General features: G+C 39.1%; 1 long non-coding RNA gene across 1 annotated transcript; it reads right to left on the bottom strand.

The window, feature by feature from the left end:
• Window positions 1-269: 269 nt before the first annotated feature.
• Window positions 270-6,193, bottom strand: LOC308473113. Its single transcript, XR_013983909.1, has 2 exons — window positions 6,054-6,193; window positions 270-646 (listed from the first exon to the last, which is right to left on the bottom strand). It is a non-coding gene; the product is annotated as an uncharacterized lncRNA (long non-coding RNA).
• Between the last annotated feature and the right edge of the window lie 327 nt (window positions 6,194-6,520).

The following is a 6,520-nucleotide window of genomic DNA, read 5'->3' as shown; positions in this document are numbered from 1 at the left end:
CATTTTACACAGAACTACTCAGAACCTGAAACACTGATCAAAGCAGAGAGCAACTCAGAAATGGAGTGGATTTTTTAAAACATCAACAGCTGCAAGGTGAATCTTAGGTCCAGTGTGAACACCACTAAACATTCTTTAAACACACCTATGTAAGGCTGGACGAATTATGACATTATGGCATGTCAGTCTAATACATGTTAAATGATCCTTATCTCTTTAATCTGACAACCTCCTTTCTTTCAGACACAGTGATCTCCAATAGAATAATGCCTCTTTAAAAACAACTTTTACTTGATTTCCTATAACCCCAAATGTTGGCTTCTCCCTTTTTGTTCTTCATAGTTTTGAAAAGGCTTGGCATCCCTTATTACTGACCTCAGCAAAACTAAAAATACACACTGCAACTATATACTTCATAAGCAAAAAGCTTAATATCATGGCCTAGATACATTTCGCAGCTCTAGGTCAAAGCTCCGAATGCACTGGTGTTGGTGGACTGGGTAATCCATCTTGATTGTAAGACGCCCTCTTCAATCAAACAGTGGTTTACTTCTTGTTTCTTAAGTGGCTTCCTTGTACAATACACTTAGCCGTAAATGAAACAAATAGTCTCTCTTTTCTGCTCTTAACTCTCTTCCATGAAAACCTTGGGAGAAAATAACAGATAATTGCTTCAAAAAGTGATTTGAAAGTTCCAACATGGTGCATTTCGCTCAATCCATCTTTTTCTCCATCTTATTGTGTTTTTAACATTTCTGTGCTATTTATAGTTCTCAGAAGGTGAAGATATGTAAATGCTAAAGCACCATTTGTTCTTGGGCACAATCAGCTGCAGAGAAACTCTGAAATATCACAAGATCTGTTCTTGTGAGATTTCCATTCTCATGCTGTCAAAACAAAAAGATAAGCAGGCAAGTCTCTTTCTTTTTCCAAAGTTGATGAATGTAACACTGTCATCAATTGCTGGTTGCCTACTTGGAAGAAGGCCTGGGACAAAAAAGAGACAGGGGTGTCTGTGTGGTGGTTCTTATAGATGAATGTGGTATGTCTTCAAACTCCAGAAGAGCAAATGTCATATATATCTTTGTAAACTATTTATACCTGGGTATTTACCTAACAGGGGATGCGGGTGGCGCTGTGGGTTAAACCACAGAGCCTAGGACTTGCCGATTAGAAGGTCAGCAGTTCGAATCCCTGTGACGGGGTGAGCTCTTGTTGTTCGGTCCCAGTTCCTGCCAACCAAGCAGTTTGAAAGCACGTCAAAGTGCAAGTAAATAAATAGGTACCGCTCCGGCGGGAAGGTAAATGGCATTTCCGTGCACTGCTCTGGTTCATGCTGTCCACATGACCCGGAAGCTGTACACCGGCTCCCTCAGCCAATAAAGCAAGATGAGTGCCGCAACCCCAGAGTCGGCCACGACTGGAGCTAATGGTCAGGGGTCCCTTTACCTATTTACCTAACACAGGCCCCCTGCCACCCAAAATGTGTCTTCCAGAGATAGGATCTATGGCTTACATAATGGACTGCCTTACCCCATATATCTCTTCACAGCAAGGGTGTCCTTAAATGGGCCGCTGCTGAGAGAGTCACATGCCCCAGAGGTGTGCTTTTAGCGTTGCAGCTCCAGTCCTCTGGAATCACCTACTAGCCAAAACTCGACACCCGCCCTGCGTCATGATGCTTATGCACTTACCAAATACATTTTTGTTTAAGAAAGAGATCATTGAAGTATATTTACAAAATATTAACTGTACATCTGATGAATAGTTTTATTGTTTATAAAGTTTATAGGAATGGTCTTAACACTTTTCAGTGCATTTTTATCATGTTGTACACTGCTTTGATGATCTTGGGCTGTTCAGCAGTTTATAAATATGTAAAATAAGTAAATGAAAAATTGATGGTCTCATATTTGAGGGGAAATAGCTAAGTGATGCTACTGTATCTTGTTGCTTGCAAAGTTATTTTGGGTAACCAGGCAGGGTTAGCTACAATACATGCATTTTCCAGCTCCTGAATTGCTACTTATTCTCACAGTGATTTCCTTCCTAATCTGCTTTGTCCTCAGTTGATCACTTGCAAGTTTGATAATTTGCTTCCTCCTAGCTCATGGTTTTTTGTGCCTTCCTCTTAGTCCTGATCACTCCCTGAATCTCCCAGGTGCTTGTTGGTCATTCCCAGCTATCCACCGAACTCATGATACAATGTGCCCTTTGTGCCCCTTCAGCACACTCATGAAGAGGGTGTAAGACTGAAGACGAGCAGAAGAGTTTCCCATGCATTTTCCAAATCAAAAATCTTCTATGCTGTTGAAGGATGTTGAAAACCAGGACCTCCGGCATTCTGAAATGCTAGTGGTTCAACACACAGGGTCAGCTAGACATCCATGGCTTTGTCGTCTTAATGCATAGATGAGAAGATGGTGTCGGAAGGAGAGGTTTGAAATTGTTGGGCACTGTGGAACATTTTGGGACAAGCCAAGCCTGTACAAAAGGGACAGGCTCCACTTAATCCAAGATGGAAGCAGACAGTTGGCACTTAAAATCAAAAAAGTGGCAGAGCAGCTTTTCTTTTTTTTTCTTTTTTCTTATAATTTTATGATTTTCAGTTTTATACATTTCAACAATTTTACAATCATTTTAATATTTCAAAACTCAATTTCCTTCCCTCTCTTTCTACAGTTCCTTAAATTTATTTTTTACATTTTCTGCATATTCCAAATTAACTTAATTTGCTCCTTTATTCATCTACTTTAAATATATACTCTTATAAAACCACAGGTTATTACAACCATCTTGCCAATGTTCTGATCTGTTTACAGTTTATTTATAAATATTCAATAAAGCAGTTCCATTCTTTTATAAAAAGTTTGTTATCTTGATTTCTTATTTTTCCTGTAAGTTTCGCCATTTCTGCATATTCCACAAGTTTTTGTATCCATTCTTCTTTCGCTGGGACTTCTTTTTTCCATTTTTGGGCAAGTAGCATTCTTGCCACTGTAGTCGCATACATGAATAAATTTCTATATAGTTTGGGTAGTTCTGTCCCTATAATTCCCAAAAGGAAAGCATCTAGGGGTTTTTTTTTAACAAAAGTTATTTTAAACATCTTTTTCAATTCATTATATACCATTTCCCAGTAATCTTTAAACTTACTACAAGACCACCACATATGATAAAAATAATCTTCTTTCTCTTTACATTTCCAACACTTATTTGATTTTCATTCATACATTTTCGCCAATTATTAGATGTTAGGTACCAATAATATAACAATTCCATATTATTTTTTCTTAGACCATAACATGCTGTAAATTTTATATCCATATTCCACAATCGTTCCCATACTTCCATAGCTATATTATGACCAATATCTATTGTCCAATGTATCATTACTTGCTCATCCTTTCTCTCCCGTTCCAATAATATCGTATACATTTTAGACAGCACTTTTACATTCCATTCCAACAGATCTCTCTCCAGTTGTGATATTTGTTCCCCACCTTTTGGCTAAGATCAAGTGTTGAGGGCAGAGCAGCTTTCCAACTGATTGTGGTGAGGACAGTAAGAACAGTAAGAACAGAAAGTGGGACTAGATAGTCCACTGGCCTGATACAACAGAACGATTCTTAAGTTTGTATATTCCTGCCATAGGAAGTAATGGATAACAGTAGGCTTGCCAATTGCCCTTTTTGTTATAATTCCTAGTGACCCCAAATTCATAAAAGAATAAATGCATCTTTTTTTCAAGAACCAGCCATTTGAAAGCATTTAAATAAATCAATAAATCAATAAAGGTGAAGCTTGAATGATGGAGCAATGCTGAAATTCTTAACAGCTTCTCTATGCCTTTTGTTCATTTTATTGGATGGCTCATCTACATATATGTTCAGTTATGCGCATGTATTTTCAATCTCAATTCAAACAAATGAGGACCGACTGCATGCACGCACACAGATGTACATTCAAGAGTATAAAGAGAACTCTGAATTGAGGCATGGATGCTGAATTGAATAAAAATTCAAATCCTCTGCATGCAATTTAGGACTAGTTTGTGTAAGAAAGTCTTGTCCGGTGTTGATGGAAATGGTTCTAAATGCTCCTGCCAATGGAATAATCACTGCAATAGTGCAATTAACTGCCTACAGATGCATCATATGTGTTTTCAGGCATGTGTAAATGGGCATTTTGTATCACTTGGTTTGAGTCCTACTCAAATGAATTTGCTATTAAAAAAGTCAATATTTATAAATACTTCATATGCAGACAAATCCAAAGCCCAGTTAAACTGAAGCATTTATATCCAATACAATATAAATCTTTCCGCTCAGTAGGATATAGCTTGCAAGCCTTATCCTATTGGTCAACAAACAACGGGTCAAATTACTATGGATTATACCCTTAATGTGATTGAAGGCACCTACTGTGGTTTCACTAGGCTGGAAACTGAGGGATCCAGGTAAGCTGCACAGCAGGCAGTAGAAAGAAAAGCCACATAGCAAGAAATATAATCCACAATGAGGTCTTCAAAAAGCAGATTGCAGAAACACAAGGCAATGGTATTTGGACAGAATTGCCAGGGGAAATGGAGTGTATATTCAGAGGATCAGAATAACTATATAGAACTTTCAGAGCATAAGATAGACTTCACTTAAAGATGAATGTTGAACATGCTGCATCAGTAATATGCTTTCAGCTGCATGAATCAGTCCTGAGTAAAATAGGCCAGAGACTGGGCGCAGAAAAAGATGATTCCATAGTTTAACTATGCACTGTGTCACAAAGTCATTTCTTTTTTCTCTCCTGAATCATCCAACATTCAGTTTCATCGGATATTCAGGAATTCTAGTGTTATGAGGGCAGCAAAGCTTTTTTGTCTCCACTGTCTCCACACCATGCATGGCTTTTTTTATACACCTCCATCATGCTGCCTCTTACATGCTTTTCTCTAAAATAAAAAGCCCCAATTTTTGCAGCATTTTCTCATTGGGGGGGTTGCTCCACCCCTTGATCATTTAAGTTGTCTTTTTCTAGCTCTAGAATAACCCTTTTGAGGTGAGGCAACCGGAACTGCACACAGTATTCCAGGTGTAGTCACACCATAGAATTGTATGATGACATTATTATTTATTTTTATTTAATAAATATTATGCTATTGGAAGTTTTCTTTTCCTTTCCTTTCCTCAGGATCCCTTGCATAGCATTTGTCATTTTCATAGCTGCCACATACAGGTCAATATCTTCCTCAAGGTATCCACTATGACCCCAAATGACACCAGTTTTGTGTTTTGTTTTAACATGTCCTTAACTATTATGGTTAAAGAGTACATTTCGCTTAAACTCAGGCCTGCTGTACACATGGAACAGACAATTCCTGCAATGGTAGAGAGGATTGTACCGCTTTTGTCTGTAGGTGGGGGAATGCCAATTTTGAATGCTTTCCATGTAAAACAAAAACTCAGAAGGAACATAACCCTAGCACATTGGAGATACACATTCTAGTTTACTATTTAGATTAGTTCTAGATAAGTATTAGAATTTTTAAATTTGAACTACAGTTCTGTTTGCAGAGAGCTTTTTCCACACAGAGGAACAACATTCAAGCAGGGCTAGTTCAAGGCATTTTGCTGCGTCTCCCCATTCCTGGTACCAGATTGGCAGATATGAATCTTCCTTCAACACTTTCAACAGGGCAGTGTTGTCCATTACACCTGAAAACAGCAAGCTAACTTAAGGCAGACCTCATGGTGTATGCACAGCTCTGTGCTCCGAAACCTCCCTGCTGCCCCCTACCTCTCAACATCTGTCGCCTAAGGCAGCTGCTTCACTCTCCCTAAGGTACAGCTGGCCCTGCATTTGAATGCATTGTTAAACACCACTCTCAATCTTTGCTGAGTGGTAACAAGTTTCCAGAGGGTTCCGGGCGCTCCCTGGGGTGTGTGTTTCCATTGGAAAACCAAGGCACTGTAGAGTCTGCAGTGTCTTAAAAATATGGCTTATTAACACATATTTACACCAAGAAGCCTTCAGTGGAGGGGGGTGCAGAACCTTACATCCCAAGAGTGTCTCTCATTGCTCCCCTCATAGCTTCAGCAAGCTTGGATCCATAGCAGCAGCCAGTCATGGCCCTTGGTCTCTGGGTGCAGCCAGCATCGCATGGAGTTCTGCCTGCTTCCTCCTTCTTGTTCCCTTGCCCAACACCTCCATGTAAAAGGACAACTTTTGTTGTGTGTGACATCATGCCCATGTTGCCCTGGCAACCTCCCCCATGGTTACGGATAGGGTCATTGTCATGTAGATGTCTTTTGCAATAATAATAATAATAATAATAATAATAATAATAATAATAAATTTTATTTATATCCCGCCCTCCCCAGCTGAAGCCGGGCTCAGGGCGGCTAACAACAATAAAACAGTACAAAAGTACAGCATAAACAACACTCTAAAATCATTCATTATAAAATTAATTAATTCAAGCCACTGGCAACCATTGGGCCAGAGCTCTGCGAAGATTGCCGAG

Source organism: Podarcis pityusensis, assembly GCF_964106645.2.
Source record: "Podarcis pityusensis genome assembly, chromosome: 1".
NCBI classification, from domain to species: domain Eukaryota; kingdom Metazoa; phylum Chordata; class Lepidosauria; order Squamata; family Lacertidae; genus Podarcis; species Podarcis pityusensis.
This window is presented reverse-complemented; position numbering and strand designations above follow the sequence as displayed.